General features: G+C 33.2%; 1 protein-coding gene and 1 long non-coding RNA gene across 28 annotated transcripts in view; one reads left to right on the top strand and one right to left on the bottom strand.

Annotated features, from left to right (window-relative positions):
* Nucleotides 1–17287, top strand: part of LOC105339239 (heterogeneous nuclear ribonucleoprotein 87F) — a 29778-nt gene that overhangs the window by 27 nt on the left and 12464 nt on the right. The gene's annotated exons all lie outside the window — the stretch shown is intronic.
* On the bottom strand, nucleotides 80–17259 carry LOC136270073 (uncharacterized). Of its 27 annotated transcripts, none has more exons than XR_010707719.1 (16): nucleotides 17015–17259; nucleotides 15413–16642; nucleotides 14600–14748; nucleotides 12998–14227; nucleotides 12531–12743; nucleotides 12185–12333; nucleotides 10583–11812; nucleotides 9770–9918; nucleotides 8168–9397; nucleotides 7355–7503; nucleotides 5753–6982; nucleotides 4940–5088; nucleotides 3338–4567; nucleotides 2525–2673; nucleotides 923–2152; nucleotides 80–258 (listed from the first exon to the last, which is right to left on the bottom strand). It is a non-coding gene; the product is annotated as an uncharacterized lncRNA (long non-coding RNA). The 27 variants fall into 27 exon arrangements; XR_010707722.1 differs by lacking the exon at nucleotides 12531–12743 and adding an exon at nucleotides 10116–10328; XR_010707720.1 differs by lacking the exon at nucleotides 12531–12743 and adding an exon at nucleotides 7701–7913.

The raw sequence follows: 17287 nt of genomic DNA, 5'->3' as shown, positions 1-17287 counted from the left end.
TCACACCGGTAATTGTTTTCACTATATAACACTATAGAGGGGAAAAAATTCTTAAAAATCAGTTTGTATTTTTCATGACAAAATATTCAGAGGAAATGTTATTTGTTACCTATCTCATCAGCTAACACCATAAAAAGGGCAAGCGATACTGCATTTTCTCTAAATATCTAGCTCCAAACAGGTCTACCCTCAAAACCACGTGTTTTCCATTTGTATGTAAACAGACTGCACACTCCACAGGAAGCTGCTGCATGAGCCCTGAAAGAAGTAGTCCCTGTGAAAAAAAATCATCACCTAACAAAATACATGAAATATCCTACTCAGTGGTACAAAAAATTTTTAAACTGAGTAAAGGAAAATGTAAAAATGCAGTCAAGGAAAAAAATAATTCTGAAGTATATATGGAACTACAATTGACTAAGTTCATTTTGATTGGCCGATTACCGGTGTGATACCTTGAAGAGACTCTAAAGATGTCAGATCCCTTTCAAATTTGCACCTGAGAATTCCCAATCAACTGTCACCAATTTCCTAAAACCCTGTCCCCAAGCTCCCAATATTTCATTAGCTATTGAGGATTTATCTCCCTTACTCAGACTGAAGAAAATAGCACAGATGAAACACATTTGGAGCCTCACACCATGCATGACCTGAAGCCAATTTTCATCCTTAAAACAACAAGATACAAAATCATCTTGGTACCAAATCAGAGCATATACATTTTTCTTTACATCAAAATAAAAATATTCCATTAGAGTCACTTCATTATGCAATCATTGCATAACAAAGAAGAAATTTACCCCTATTGTTCACACATTTCATAACTATATTGTGAATTATCAGGTCAAAAATGAAATCTGTATCTGGTAAATTTATATATCAGGTAAAGCCTGTTTACTTGTCTACACACTGCCATACTCACTTTTATCTAAAAGCAGCATGGTAACACAGGACAGCCCAAATGATATCAGCATGTAATGGAGCTCAGATCTGCTCTGACAACCATAAATCTTGCTTTGATGATAAGAAATGTAAAAGAAACAACTGGGATGCAACTTCATTCTGTGATTTATGTAACATTCTATCTGTAGAGCAAAAGTAGCCATGAAATTTCAATTGGACACACTTAATTATACCCCTCATCAAGCCATCCCTATAGAATTTGAAGAGAATTACTGATCAATGATGATTGACACATGTTAGATAATTTACAGCAAGAGCAATAAGCATATACATGCAGTAATTCAATAAGGCAATGCATTTCTGATGCATATTTACAAGAGAAATCACATAAGTGCATGCCATATCACAATACTAAAAAAAGAATCATACCAACCCCCATAGTTGTGGATAAGGGTGGGGCATCTATATTGTACCCATACATGTTACATGATATGATTTCATTCAAATTTTGATTTTCATTACTTAGAATAGGACAGGTGTGCTGAGGTTACCATATAAAAAATAGTAATATCTCCTTCTAAACATTTTAACAATGACTAATGTTTCAATATCTTAGGTCATTCAAACATAAATATCAGTATTTGTATTTTGTAAATAAGGAACTCCCCTTAAAATGTGGGAAGAAACTGATTTTTTGGCTATAATGCATAAAAACATTTTCTGGTAAACTGAAATTCATCAGTTTTTAAGGATGAAAACCATGAAAAGCTCCTAGATTATATCATGATGATATTATATATACTTGACTCATAATGACCTTCTCAACTAAATGCATGAAACCTCTTTTCTACACAAAATATGCATCTGTGTGATCTTGTAAATGGTGTTAAAGCATGTTTTTTGCCTTAAACTATTACAAATGGGTAATTCAGTGTAAAATAAACATAAACATAGCACATATTTGCCCAAATCCCTAAATTCCTTGAATCAGGACTATGTAGGAAATGAAATTAAATCTCACATAAGGTGAGCAGAAATCAAAGAAATTAAAGTTTTTGTCAAAATAATCCTTCGATAGACTGTTCATCTTCTTCGCCGCAATGTTTCGCACTTGTCGCTTAATTCTGACACTTGCACGTAAACTCAAAATTGGTCATTCGATGAAAAACTAGTCGCTGCGTGCTCTTACGACAAAGTCTGAGGGCATCAAATATGACTGCGACAACTGATCTGCACACTTTTACAGCATCTAGAACACAGAAACCAATATTCTAAGCTCCAGTGACTTCATATCATCCATTTTTAAAGGTTTTTATTATTATATCTTAAAAATCACATGTTTTCCACACCAAAAATCATCATTTTTCATATTTTTTTCATTACAAAATTTTAAAAGCATTTTTCTATCTTCAGACTACAGAAATTAATTTCTGTTAACAAGATTTGACATAAAATACTGAAAACTGGCACCTGCATGCATTTTTTCAATTTGACACACAGCCCTTCAAGGTATCACACCGGTAATTGTTTTCACTATATAACACTATAGAGGGGAAAAAATTCTTAAAAATCAGTTTGTATTTTTCATGACAAAATATTCAGAGGAAATGTTATTTGTTACCTATCTCATCAGCTAACACCATAAAAAGGGCAAGCGATACTGCATTTTCTCTAAATATCTAGCTCCAAACAGGTCTACCCTCAAAACCACGTGTTTTCCATTTGTATGTAAACAGACTGCACACTCCACAGGAAGCTGCTGCATGAGCCCTGAAAGAAGTAGTCCCTGTGAAAAAAAATCATCACCTAACAAAATACATGAAATATCCTACTCAGTGGTACAAAAAATTTTTAAACTGAGTAAAGGAAAATGTAAAAATGCAGTCAAGGAAAAAAATAATTCTGAAGTATATATGGAACTACAATTGACTAAGTTCATTTTGATTGGCCGATTACCGGTGTGATACCTTGAAGAGACTCTAAAGATGTCAGATCCCTTTCAAATTTGCACCTGAGAATTCCCAATCAACTGTCACCAATTTCCTAAAACCCTGTCCCCAAGCTCCCAATATTTCATTAGCTATTGAGGATTTATCTCCCTTACTCAGACTGAAGAAAATAGCACAGATGAAACACATTTGGAGCCTCACACCATGCATGACCTGAAGCCAATTTTCATCCTTAAAACAACAAGATACAAAATCATCTTGGTACCAAATCAGAGCATATACATTTTTCTTTACATCAAAATAAAAATATTCCATTAGAGTCACTTCATTATGCAATCATTGCATAACAAAGAAGAAATTTACCCCTATTGTTCACACATTTCATAACTATATTGTGAATTATCAGGTCAAAAATGAAATCTGTATCTGGTAAATTTATATATCAGGTAAAGCCTGTTTACTTGTCTACACACTGCCATACTCACTTTTATCTAAAAGCAGCATGGTAACACAGGACAGCCCAAATGATATCAGCATGTAATGGAGCTCAGATCTGCTCTGACAACCATAAATCTTGCTTTGATGATAAGAAATGTAAAAGAAACAACTGGGATGCAACTTCATTCTGTGATTTATGTAACATTCTATCTGTAGAGCAAAAGTAGCCATGAAATTTCAATTGGACACACTTAATTATACCCCTCATCAAGCCATCCCTATAGAATTTGAAGAGAATTACTGATCAATGATGATTGACACATGTTAGATAATTTACAGCAAGAGCAATAAGCATATACATGCAGTAATTCAATAAGGCAATGCATTTCTGATGCATATTTACAAGAGAAATCACATAAGTGCATGCCATATCACAATACTAAAAAAAGAATCATACCAACCCCCATAGTTGTGGATAAGGGTGGGGCATCTATATTGTACCCATACATGTTACATGATATGATTTCATTCAAATTTTGATTTTCATTACTTAGAATAGGACAGGTGTGCTGAGGTTACCATATAAAAAATAGTAATATCTCCTTCTAAACATTTTAACAATGACTAATGTTTCAATATCTTAGGTCATTCAAACATAAATATCAGTATTTGTATTTTGTAAATAAGGAACTCCCCTTAAAATGTGGGAAGAAACTGATTTTTTGGCTATAATGCATAAAAACATTTTCTGGTAAACTGAAATTCATCAGTTTTTAAGGATGAAAACCATGAAAAGCTCCTAGATTATATCATGATGATATTATATATACTTGACTCATAATGACCTTCTCAACTAAATGCATGAAACCTCTTTTCTACACAAAATATGCATCTGTGTGATCTTGTAAATGGTGTTAAAGCATGTTTTTTGCCTTAAACTATTACAAATGGGTAATTCAGTGTAAAATAAACATAAACATAGCACATATTTGCCCAAATCCCTAAATTCCTTGAATCAGGACTATGTAGGAAATGAAATTAAATCTCACATAAGGTGAGCAGAAATCAAAGAAATTAAAGTTTTTGTCAAAATAATCCTTCGATAGACTGTTCATCTTCTTCGCCGCAATGTTTCGCACTTGTCGCTTAATTCTGACACTTGCACGTAAACTCAAAATTGGTCATTCGATGAAAAACTAGTCGCTGCGTGCTCTTACGACAAAGTCTGAGGGCATCAAATATGACTGCGACAACTGATCTGCACACTTTTACAGCATCTAGAACACAGAAACCAATATTCTAAGCTCCAGTGACTTCATATCATCCATTTTTAAAGGTTTTTATTATTATATCTTAAAAATCACATGTTTTCCACACCAAAAATCATCATTTTTCATATTTTTTTCATTACAAAATTTTAAAAGCATTTTTCTATCTTCAGACTACAGAAATTAATTTCTGTTAACAAGATTTGACATAAAATACTGAAAACTGGCACCTGCATGCATTTTTTCAATTTGACACACAGCCCTTCAAGGTATCACACCGGTAATTGTTTTCACTATATAACACTATAGAGGGGAAAAAATTCTTAAAAATCAGTTTGTATTTTTCATGACAAAATATTCAGAGGAAATGTTATTTGTTACCTATCTCATCAGCTAACACCATAAAAAGGGCAAGCGATACTGCATTTTCTCTAAATATCTAGCTCCAAACAGGTCTACCCTCAAAACCACGTGTTTTCCATTTGTATGTAAACAGACTGCACACTCCACAGGAAGCTGCTGCATGAGCCCTGAAAGAAGTAGTCCCTGTGAAAAAAAATCATCACCTAACAAAATACATGAAATATCCTACTCAGTGGTACAAAAAATTTTTAAACTGAGTAAAGGAAAATGTAAAAATGCAGTCAAGGAAAAAAATAATTCTGAAGTATATATGGAACTACAATTGACTAAGTTCATTTTGATTGGCCGATTACCGGTGTGATACCTTGAAGAGACTCTAAAGATGTCAGATCCCTTTCAAATTTGCACCTGAGAATTCCCAATCAACTGTCACCAATTTCCTAAAACCCTGTCCCCAAGCTCCCAATATTTCATTAGCTATTGAGGATTTATCTCCCTTACTCAGACTGAAGAAAATAGCACAGATGAAACACATTTGGAGCCTCACACCATGCATGACCTGAAGCCAATTTTCATCCTTAAAACAACAAGATACAAAATCATCTTGGTACCAAATCAGAGCATATACATTTTTCTTTACATCAAAATAAAAATATTCCATTAGAGTCACTTCATTATGCAATCATTGCATAACAAAGAAGAAATTTACCCCTATTGTTCACACATTTCATAACTATATTGTGAATTATCAGGTCAAAAATGAAATCTGTATCTGGTAAATTTATATATCAGGTAAAGCCTGTTTACTTGTCTACACACTGCCATACTCACTTTTATCTAAAAGCAGCATGGTAACACAGGACAGCCCAAATGATATCAGCATGTAATGGAGCTCAGATCTGCTCTGACAACCATAAATCTTGCTTTGATGATAAGAAATGTAAAAGAAACAACTGGGATGCAACTTCATTCTGTGATTTATGTAACATTCTATCTGTAGAGCAAAAGTAGCCATGAAATTTCAATTGGACACACTTAATTATACCCCTCATCAAGCCATCCCTATAGAATTTGAAGAGAATTACTGATCAATGATGATTGACACATGTTAGATAATTTACAGCAAGAGCAATAAGCATATACATGCAGTAATTCAATAAGGCAATGCATTTCTGATGCATATTTACAAGAGAAATCACATAAGTGCATGCCATATCACAATACTAAAAAAAGAATCATACCAACCCCCATAGTTGTGGATAAGGGTGGGGCATCTATATTGTACCCATACATGTTACATGATATGATTTCATTCAAATTTTGATTTTCATTACTTAGAATAGGACAGGTGTGCTGAGGTTACCATATAAAAAATAGTAATATCTCCTTCTAAACATTTTAACAATGACTAATGTTTCAATATCTTAGGTCATTCAAACATAAATATCAGTATTTGTATTTTGTAAATAAGGAACTCCCCTTAAAATGTGGGAAGAAACTGATTTTTTGGCTATAATGCATAAAAACATTTTCTGGTAAACTGAAATTCATCAGTTTTTAAGGATGAAAACCATGAAAAGCTCCTAGATTATATCATGATGATATTATATATACTTGACTCATAATGACCTTCTCAACTAAATGCATGAAACCTCTTTTCTACACAAAATATGCATCTGTGTGATCTTGTAAATGGTGTTAAAGCATGTTTTTTGCCTTAAACTATTACAAATGGGTAATTCAGTGTAAAATAAACATAAACATAGCACATATTTGCCCAAATCCCTAAATTCCTTGAATCAGGACTATGTAGGAAATGAAATTAAATCTCACATAAGGTGAGCAGAAATCAAAGAAATTAAAGTTTTTGTCAAAATAATCCTTCGATAGACTGTTCATCTTCTTCGCCGCAATGTTTCGCACTTGTCGCTTAATTCTGACACTTGCACGTAAACTCAAAATTGGTCATTCGATGAAAAACTAGTCGCTGCGTGCTCTTACGACAAAGTCTGAGGGCATCAAATATGACTGCGACAACTGATCTGCACACTTTTACAGCATCTAGAACACAGAAACCAATATTCTAAGCTCCAGTGACTTCATATCATCCATTTTTAAAGGTTTTTATTATTATATCTTAAAAATCACATGTTTTCCACACCAAAAATCATCATTTTTCATATTTTTTTCATTACAAAATTTTAAAAGCATTTTTCTATCTTCAGACTACAGAAATTAATTTCTGTTAACAAGATTTGACATAAAATACTGAAAACTGGCACCTGCATGCATTTTTTCAATTTGACACACAGCCCTTCAAGGTATCACACCGGTAATTGTTTTCACTATATAACACTATAGAGGGGAAAAAATTCTTAAAAATCAGTTTGTATTTTTCATGACAAAATATTCAGAGGAAATGTTATTTGTTACCTATCTCATCAGCTAACACCATAAAAAGGGCAAGCGATACTGCATTTTCTCTAAATATCTAGCTCCAAACAGGTCTACCCTCAAAACCACGTGTTTTCCATTTGTATGTAAACAGACTGCACACTCCACAGGAAGCTGCTGCATGAGCCCTGAAAGAAGTAGTCCCTGTGAAAAAAAATCATCACCTAACAAAATACATGAAATATCCTACTCAGTGGTACAAAAAATTTTTAAACTGAGTAAAGGAAAATGTAAAAATGCAGTCAAGGAAAAAAATAATTCTGAAGTATATATGGAACTACAATTGACTAAGTTCATTTTGATTGGCCGATTACCGGTGTGATACCTTGAAGAGACTCTAAAGATGTCAGATCCCTTTCAAATTTGCACCTGAGAATTCCCAATCAACTGTCACCAATTTCCTAAAACCCTGTCCCCAAGCTCCCAATATTTCATTAGCTATTGAGGATTTATCTCCCTTACTCAGACTGAAGAAAATAGCACAGATGAAACACATTTGGAGCCTCACACCATGCATGACCTGAAGCCAATTTTCATCCTTAAAACAACAAGATACAAAATCATCTTGGTACCAAATCAGAGCATATACATTTTTCTTTACATCAAAATAAAAATATTCCATTAGAGTCACTTCATTATGCAATCATTGCATAACAAAGAAGAAATTTACCCCTATTGTTCACACATTTCATAACTATATTGTGAATTATCAGGTCAAAAATGAAATCTGTATCTGGTAAATTTATATATCAGGTAAAGCCTGTTTACTTGTCTACACACTGCCATACTCACTTTTATCTAAAAGCAGCATGGTAACACAGGACAGCCCAAATGATATCAGCATGTAATGGAGCTCAGATCTGCTCTGACAACCATAAATCTTGCTTTGATGATAAGAAATGTAAAAGAAACAACTGGGATGCAACTTCATTCTGTGATTTATGTAACATTCTATCTGTAGAGCAAAAGTAGCCATGAAATTTCAATTGGACACACTTAATTATACCCCTCATCAAGCCATCCCTATAGAATTTGAAGAGAATTACTGATCAATGATGATTGACACATGTTAGATAATTTACAGCAAGAGCAATAAGCATATACATGCAGTAATTCAATAAGGCAATGCATTTCTGATGCATATTTACAAGAGAAATCACATAAGTGCATGCCATATCACAATACTAAAAAAAGAATCATACCAACCCCCATAGTTGTGGATAAGGGTGGGGCATCTATATTGTACCCATACATGTTACATGATATGATTTCATTCAAATTTTGATTTTCATTACTTAGAATAGGACAGGTGTGCTGAGGTTACCATATAAAAAATAGTAATATCTCCTTCTAAACATTTTAACAATGACTAATGTTTCAATATCTTAGGTCATTCAAACATAAATATCAGTATTTGTATTTTGTAAATAAGGAACTCCCCTTAAAATGTGGGAAGAAACTGATTTTTTGGCTATAATGCATAAAAACATTTTCTGGTAAACTGAAATTCATCAGTTTTTAAGGATGAAAACCATGAAAAGCTCCTAGATTATATCATGATGATATTATATATACTTGACTCATAATGACCTTCTCAACTAAATGCATGAAACCTCTTTTCTACACAAAATATGCATCTGTGTGATCTTGTAAATGGTGTTAAAGCATGTTTTTTGCCTTAAACTATTACAAATGGGTAATTCAGTGTAAAATAAACATAAACATAGCACATATTTGCCCAAATCCCTAAATTCCTTGAATCAGGACTATGTAGGAAATGAAATTAAATCTCACATAAGGTGAGCAGAAATCAAAGAAATTAAAGTTTTTGTCAAAATAATCCTTCGATAGACTGTTCATCTTCTTCGCCGCAATGTTTCGCACTTGTCGCTTAATTCTGACACTTGCACGTAAACTCAAAATTGGTCATTCGATGAAAAACTAGTCGCTGCGTGCTCTTACGACAAAGTCTGAGGGCATCAAATATGACTGCGACAACTGATCTGCACACTTTTACAGCATCTAGAACACAGAAACCAATATTCTAAGCTCCAGTGACTTCATATCATCCATTTTTAAAGGTTTTTATTATTATATCTTAAAAATCACATGTTTTCCACACCAAAAATCATCATTTTTCATATTTTTTTCATTACAAAATTTTAAAAGCATTTTTCTATCTTCAGACTACAGAAATTAATTTCTGTTAACAAGATTTGACATAAAATACTGAAAACTGGCACCTGCATGCATTTTTTCAATTTGACACACAGCCCTTCAAGGTATCACACCGGTAATTGTTTTCACTATATAACACTATAGAGGGGAAAAAATTCTTAAAAATCAGTTTGTATTTTTCATGACAAAATATTCAGAGGAAATGTTATTTGTTACCTATCTCATCAGCTAACACCATAAAAAGGGCAAGCGATACTGCATTTTCTCTAAATATCTAGCTCCAAACAGGTCTACCCTCAAAACCACGTGTTTTCCATTTGTATGTAAACAGACTGCACACTCCACAGGAAGCTGCTGCATGAGCCCTGAAAGAAGTAGTCCCTGTGAAAAAAAATCATCACCTAACAAAATACATGAAATATCCTACTCAGTGGTACAAAAAATTTTTAAACTGAGTAAAGGAAAATGTAAAAATGCAGTCAAGGAAAAAAATAATTCTGAAGTATATATGGAACTACAATTGACTAAGTTCATTTTGATTGGCCGATTACCGGTGTGATACCTTGAAGAGACTCTAAAGATGTCAGATCCCTTTCAAATTTGCACCTGAGAATTCCCAATCAACTGTCACCAATTTCCTAAAACCCTGTCCCCAAGCTCCCAATATTTCATTAGCTATTGAGGATTTATCTCCCTTACTCAGACTGAAGAAAATAGCACAGATGAAACACATTTGGAGCCTCACACCATGCATGACCTGAAGCCAATTTTCATCCTTAAAACAACAAGATACAAAATCATCTTGGTACCAAATCAGAGCATATACATTTTTCTTTACATCAAAATAAAAATATTCCATTAGAGTCACTTCATTATGCAATCATTGCATAACAAAGAAGAAATTTACCCCTATTGTTCACACATTTCATAACTATATTGTGAATTATCAGGTCAAAAATGAAATCTGTATCTGGTAAATTTATATATCAGGTAAAGCCTGTTTACTTGTCTACACACTGCCATACTCACTTTTATCTAAAAGCAGCATGGTAACACAGGACAGCCCAAATGATATCAGCATGTAATGGAGCTCAGATCTGCTCTGACAACCATAAATCTTGCTTTGATGATAAGAAATGTAAAAGAAACAACTGGGATGCAACTTCATTCTGTGATTTATGTAACATTCTATCTGTAGAGCAAAAGTAGCCATGAAATTTCAATTGGACACACTTAATTATACCCCTCATCAAGCCATCCCTATAGAATTTGAAGAGAATTACTGATCAATGATGATTGACACATGTTAGATAATTTACAGCAAGAGCAATAAGCATATACATGCAGTAATTCAATAAGGCAATGCATTTCTGATGCATATTTACAAGAGAAATCACATAAGTGCATGCCATATCACAATACTAAAAAAAGAATCATACCAACCCCCATAGTTGTGGATAAGGGTGGGGCATCTATATTGTACCCATACATGTTACATGATATGATTTCATTCAAATTTTGATTTTCATTACTTAGAATAGGACAGGTGTGCTGAGGTTACCATATAAAAAATAGTAATATCTCCTTCTAAACATTTTAACAATGACTAATGTTTCAATATCTTAGGTCATTCAAACATAAATATCAGTATTTGTATTTTGTAAATAAGGAACTCCCCTTAAAATGTGGGAAGAAACTGATTTTTTGGCTATAATGCATAAAAACATTTTCTGGTAAACTGAAATTCATCAGTTTTTAAGGATGAAAACCATGAAAAGCTCCTAGATTATATCATGATGATATTATATATACTTGACTCATAATGACCTTCTCAACTAAATGCATGAAACCTCTTTTCTACACAAAATATGCATCTGTGTGATCTTGTAAATGGTGTTAAAGCATGTTTTTTGCCTTAAACTATTACAAATGGGTAATTCAGTGTAAAATAAACATAAACATAGCACATATTTGCCCAAATCCCTAAATTCCTTGAATCAGGACTATGTAGGAAATGAAATTAAATCTCACATAAGGTGAGCAGAAATCAAAGAAATTAAAGTTTTTGTCAAAATAATCCTTCGATAGACTGTTCATCTTCTTCGCCGCAATGTTTCGCACTTGTCGCTTAATTCTGACACTTGCACGTAAACTCAAAATTGGTCATTCGATGAAAAACTAGTCGCTGCGTGCTCTTACGACAAAGTCTGAGGGCATCAAATATGACTGCGACAACTGATCTGCACACTTTTACAGCATCTAGAACACAGAAACCAATATTCTAAGCTCCAGTGACTTCATATCATCCATTTTTAAAGGTTTTTATTATTATATCTTAAAAATCACATGTTTTCCACACCAAAAATCATCATTTTTCATATTTTTTTCATTACAAAATTTTAAAAGCATTTTTCTATCTTCAGACTACAGAAATTAATTTCTGTTAACAAGATTTGACATAAAATACTGAAAACTGGCACCTGCATGCATTTTTTCAATTTGACACACAGCCCTTCAAGGTATCACACCGGTAATTGTTTTCACTATATAACACTATAGAGGGGAAAAAATTCTTAAAAATCAGTTTGTATTTTTCATGACAAAATATTCAGAGGAAATGTTATTTGTTACCTATCTCATCAGCTAACACCATAAAAAGGGCAAGCGATACTGCATTTTCTCTAAATATCTAGCTCCAAACAGGTCTACCCTCAAAACCACGTGTTTTCCATTTGTATGTAAACAGACTGCACACTCCACAGGAAGCTGCTGCATGAGCCCTGAAAGAAGTAGTCCCTGTGAAAAAAAATCATCACCTAACAAAATACATGAAATATCCTACTCAGTGGTACAAAAAATTTTTAAACTGAGTAAAGGAAAATGTAAAAATGCAGTCAAGGAAAAAAATAATTCTGAAGTATATATGGAACTACAATTGACTAAGTTCATTTTGATTGGCCGATTACCGGTGTGATACCTTGAAGAGACTCTAAAGATGTCAGATCCCTTTCAAATTTGCACCTGAGAATTCCCAATCAACTGTCACCAATTTCCTAAAACCCTGTCCCCAAGCTCCCAATATTTCATTAGCTATTGAGGATTTATCTCCCTTACTCAGACTGAAGAAAATAGCACAGATGAAACACATTTGGAGCCTCACACCATGCATGACCTGAAGCCAATTTTCATCCTTAAAACAACAAGATACAAAATCATCTTGGTACCAAATCAGAGCATATACATTTTTCTTTACATCAAAATAAAAATATTCCATTAGAGTCACTTCATTATGCAATCATTGCATAACAAAGAAGAAATTTACCCCTATTGTTCACACATTTCATAACTATATTGTGAATTATCAGGTCAAAAATGAAATCTGTATCTGGTAAATTTATATATCAGGTAAAGCCTGTTTACTTGTCTACACACTGCCATACTCACTTTTATCTAAAAGCAGCATGGTAACACAGGACAGCCCAAATGATATCAGCATGTAATGGAGCTCAGATCTGCTCTGACAACCATAAATCTTGCTTTGATGATAAGAAATGTAAAAGAAACAACTGGGATGCAACTTCATTCTGTGATTTATGTAACATTCTATCTGTAGAGCAAAAGTAGCCATGAAATTTCAATTGGACACACTTAATTATACCCCTCATCAAGCCATCCCTATAGAATTTGAAGAGAATTACTGATCAATGATGATTGACACATGTTAGATAATTTACAGCAAGAGCAATAAGCATATACATGCAGTAATTCAATAAGGCAATGCATTTCTGATGCATATTTACAAGAGAAATCACATAAGTGCATGCCATATCACAATACTAAAAAAAGAATCATACCAACCCCCATAGTTGTGGATAAGGGTGGGGCATCTATATTGTACCCATACATGTTACATGATATGATTTCATTCAAATTTTGATTTTCATTACTTAGAATAGGACAGGTGTGCTGAGGTTACCATATAAAAAATAGTAATATCTCCTTCTAAACATTTTAACAATGACTAATGTTTCAATATCTTAGGTCATTCAAACATAAATATCAGTATTTGTATTTTGTAAATAAGGAACTCCCCTTAAAATGTGGGAAGAAACTGATTTTTTGGCTATAATGCATAAAAACATTTTCTGGTAAACTGAAATTCATCAGTTTTTAAGGATGAAAACCATGAAAAGCTCCTAGATTATATCATGATGATATTATATATACTTGACTCATAATGACCTTCTCAACTAAATGCATGAAACCTCTTTTCTACACAAAATATGCATCTGTGTGATCTTGTAAATGGTGTTAAAGCATGTTTTTTGCCTTAAACTATTACAAATGGGTAATTCAGTGTAAAATAAACATAAACATAGCACATATTTGCCCAAATCCCTAAATTCCTTGAATCAGGACTATGTAGGAAATGAAATTAAATCTCACATAAGGTGAGCAGAAATCAAAGAAATTAAAGTTTTTGTCAAAATAATCCTTCGATAGACTGTTCATCTTCTTCGCCGCAATGTTTCGCACTTGTCGCTTAATTCTGACACTTGCACGTAAACTCAAAATTGGTCATTCGATGAAAAACTAGTCGCTGCGTGCTCTTACGACAAAGTCTGAGGGCATCAAATATGACTGCGACAACTGATCTGCACACTTTTACAGCATCTAGAACACAGAAACCAATATTCTAAGCTCCAGTGACTTCATATCATCCATTTTTAAAGGTTTTTATTATTATATCTTAAAAATCACATGTTTTCCACACCAAAAATCATCATTTTTCATATTTTTTTCATTACAAAATTTTAAAAGCATTTTTCTATCTTCAGACTACAGAAATTAATTTCTGTTAACAAGATTTGACATAAAATACTGAAAACTGGCACCTGCATGCATTTTTTCAATTTGACACACAGCCCTTCAAGGTATCACACCGGTAATTGTTTTCACTATATAACACTATAGAGGGGAAAAAATTCTTAAAAATCAGTTTGTATTTTTCATGACAAAATATTCAGAGGAAATGTTATTTGTTACCTATCTCATCAGCTAACACCATAAAAAGGGCAAGCGATACTGCATTTTCTCTAAATATCTAGCTCCAAACAGGTCTACCCTCAAAACCACGTGTTTTCCATTTGTATGTAAACAGACTGCACACTCCACAGGAAGCTGCTGCATGAGCCCTGAAAGAAGTAGTCCCTGTGAAAAAAAATCATCACCTAACAAAATACATGAAATATCCTACTCAGTGGTACAAAAAATTTTTAAACTGAGTAAAGGAAAATGTAAAAATGCAGTCAAGGAAAAAAATAATTCTGAAGTATATATGGAACTACAATTGACTAAGTTCATTTTGATTGGCCGATTACCGGTGTGATACCTTGAAGAGACTCTAAAGATGTCAGATCCCTTTCAAATTTGCACCTGAGAATTCCCAATCAACTGTCACCAATTTCCTAAAACCCTGTCCCCAAGCTCCCAATATTTCATTAGCTATTGAGGATTTATCTCCCTTACTCAGACTGAAGAAAATAGCACAGATGAAACACATTTGGAGCCTCACACCATGCATGACCTGAAGCCAATTTTCATCCTTAAAACAACAAGATACAAAATCATCTTGGTACCAAATCAGAGCATATACATTTTTCTTTACATCAAAATAAAAATATTCCATTAGAGTCACTTCATTATGCAATCATTGCATAACAAAGAAGAAATTTACCCCTATTGTTCACACATTTCATAACTATATTGTGAATTATCAGGTCAAAAATGAAATCTGTATCTGGTAAATTTATATATCAGGTAAAGCCTGTTTACTTGTCTACACACTGCCATACTCACTTTTATCTAAAAGCAGCATGGTAACACAGGACAGCCCAAATGATATCAGCATGTAATGGAGCTCAGATCTGCTCTGACAACCATAAATCTTGCTTTGATGATAAGAAATGTAAAAGAAACAACTGGGATGCAACTTCATTCTGTGATTTATGTAACATTCTATCTGTAGAGCAAAAGTAGCCATGAAATTTCAATTGGACACACTTAATTATACCCCTCATCAAGCCATCCCTATAGAATTTGAAGAGAATTACTGATCAATGATGATTGACACATGTTAGATAATTTACAGCAAGAGCAATAAGCATATACATGCAGTAATTCAATAAGGCAATGCATTTCTGATGCATATTTACAAGAGAAATCACATAAGTGCATGCCATATCACAATACTAAAAAAAGAATCATACCAACCCCCATAGTTGTGGATAAGGGTGGGGCATCTATATTGTACCCATACATGTTACATGATATGATTTCATTCAAATTTTGATTTTCATTACTTAGAATAGGACAGGTGTGCTGAGGTTACCATATAAAAAATAGTAATATCTCCTTCTAAACATTTTAACAATGACTAATGTTTCAATATCTTAGGTCATTCAAACATAAATATCAGTATTTGTATTTTGTAAATAAGGAACTCCCCTTAAAATGTGGGAAGAAACTGATTTTTTGGCTATAATGCATAAAAACATTTTCTGGTAAACTGAAATTCATCAGTTTTTAAGGATGAAAACCATGAAAAGCTCCTAGATTATATCATGATGATATTATATATACTTGACTCATAATGACCTTCTCAACTAAATGCATGAAACCTCTTTTCTACACAAAATATGCATCTGTGTGATCTTGTAAATGGTGTTAAAGCATGTTTTTTGCCTTAAACTATTACAAATGGGTAATTCAGTGTAAAATAAACATAAACATAGCACATATTTGCCCAAATCCCTAAATTCCTTGAATCAGGACTATGTAGGAAATGAAATTAAATCTCACATAAGGTGAGCAGAAATCAAAGAAATTAAAGTTTTTGTCAAAATAATCCTTCGATAGACTGTTCATCTTCTTCGCCGCAATGTTTCGCACTTGTCGCTTAATTCTGACACTTGCACGTAAACTCAAAATTGGTCATTCGATGAAAAACTAGTCGCTGCGTGCTCTTACGACAAAGTCTGAGGGCATCAAATATGACTGCGACAACTGATCTGCACACTTTTACAGCATCTAGAACACAGAAACCAATATTCTAAGCTCCAGTGACTTCATATCATCCATTTTTAAAGGTTTTTATTATTATATCTTAAAAATCACATGTTTTCCACACCAAAAATCATCATTTTTCATATTTTTTTCATTACAAAATTTTAAAAGCATTTTTCTATCTTCAGACTACAGAAATTAATTTCTGTTAACAAGATTTGACATAAAATACTGAAAACTGGCACCTGCATGCATTTTTTCAATTTGACACACAGCCCTTCAAGGTATCACACCGGTAATTGTTTTCACTATATAACACTATAGAGGGGAAAAAATTCTTAAAAATCAGTTTGTATTTTTCATGACAAAATATTCAGAGGAAATGTTATTTGTTACCTATCTCATCAGCTAACACCATAAAAAGGGCAAGCGATACTGCATTTTCTCTAAATATCTAGCTCCAAACAGGTCTACCCTCAAAACCACGTGTTTTCCATTTGTATGTAAACAGACTGCACACTCCACAGGAAGCTGCTGCATGAGCCCTGAAAGAAGTAGTCCCTGTGAAAAAAAATCATCACCTAACAAAATACATGAAATATCCTACTCAGTGGTACAAAAAATTTTTAAACTGAGTAAAGGAAAATGTAAAAATGCAGTCAAGGAAAA

Source organism: Magallana gigas, chromosome 7 (assembly GCF_963853765.1).
Source record: "Magallana gigas chromosome 7, xbMagGiga1.1, whole genome shotgun sequence".
Taxonomy (NCBI): Eukaryota; Metazoa; Mollusca; class Bivalvia; order Ostreida; family Ostreidae; genus Magallana; species Magallana gigas.
Note: the sequence above shows the minus strand (reverse complement) of the source record. Positions and strands in the feature narration are given on the sequence as shown.